This window comes from Uranotaenia lowii, unplaced genomic scaffold (assembly GCF_029784155.1).
Source record: "Uranotaenia lowii strain MFRU-FL unplaced genomic scaffold, ASM2978415v1 HiC_scaffold_1143, whole genome shotgun sequence".
Lineage (NCBI taxonomy): Eukaryota > Metazoa > Arthropoda > Insecta > Diptera > Culicidae > Uranotaenia > Uranotaenia lowii.
The window spans coordinates 11465-13121 of NW_026597126.1; positions in this window are offsets into that span (position 1 = coordinate 11465).

The following is a 1657-nucleotide window of genomic DNA, read 5'->3' on the forward strand; positions in this document are numbered from 1 at the left end:
TGACAAAAATGACAAAAATGACAAAAATGACAAAAATGACAAAAATGACAAAAATGACAAAAATGACAAAAATGACAAAAATGACAAAAATGACAAAAATGACAAAAATGACAAAAATGACAAAAATGACAAAAATGACAAAAATGACAAAAATGACAAAAATGACAAAAATGACAAAAATGACAAAAATGACAAAAATGACAAAAATGACAAAAATGACAAAAATGACAAAAATGACAAAAATGACAAAAATGACACAAATGACAAAAATGACAAAAATGACAAAAATGACAAAAATGACAAAAATGACAAAAATGACAAAAATGACAAAAATGACAAAAATGACAAAAATGACAAAAATGACAAAAATGACAAAAATGACAAAAATGACAAAAATGACAAAAATGACAAAAATGACAAAAATGACAAAAATGACAAAAATGACAAAAATGACAAAAATGACAAAAATGACAAAAATGACAAAAATGACAAAAATGACAAAAATGACAAAAATGACAAAAATGACAAAAATGACAAAAATGACAAAAATGACAAAAATGACAAAAATGACAAAAATGACAAAAATGACAAAAATGACAAAAATGACAAAAATGACAAAAATGACAAAAATGACAAAAATGACAAAAATGACAAAAATGACAAAAATGACAAAAATGACAAAAATGACAAAAATGACAAAAATGACAAAAATGACAAAAATGACAAAAATGACAAAAATGACAAAAATGACAAAAATGACAAAAATGACAAAAATGACAAAAATGACAAAAATGACAAAAATGACAAAAATGACAAAAATGACAAAAATGACAAAAATGACAAAAATGACAAAAATGACAAAAATGACAAAAATGACAAAAATGACAAAAATGACAAAAATGACAAAAATGACAAAAATGACAAAAATGACAAAAATGACAAAAATGACAAAAATGACAAAAATGACAAAAATGACAAAAATGACAAAAATGACAAAAATGACAAAAATGACAAAAATGACAAAAATGACAAAAATGACAAAAATGACAAAAATGACAAAAATGACAAAAATGACAAAAATGACAAAAATGACAAACATGACAAAAATGACAAAAATGACAAACATGACAAAAATGACAAAAATGACAAAAATGACAAAAATGACAAAAATGACAAAAATGACAAAAATGACAAAAATGACAAAAATGACAAAAATGACAAAAATGACAAAAATGACAAAAATGACAAAAATGACAAAAATGACAAAAATGACAAAAATGACAAAAATGACAAAAATGACAAAAATGACAAAAATGACAAAAATGACAAAAATGACAAAAATGACAAAAATGACAAAAATGACAAAAATGACAAAAATGACAAAAATGACAAAAATGACAAAAATGACAAAAATGACAAAAATGACAAAAATGACAAAAATGACAAAAATGTCAAAAATATTAAAAATATCAAAAATGTCAAAAATATCAAAAATGGCAAATATGTCAAAACGATGAAACGTCAAAATGTCAAAAATTTCAAAAATGTCAAAAATTTTAAAAATGTCAAAAATCTGCAAAATTTTAAAATATCTTTAGAGTCAAAAATGCCGAAAGTGTATTAAATACAAAATCGTCTTAAATGTCTTAATTGTCTT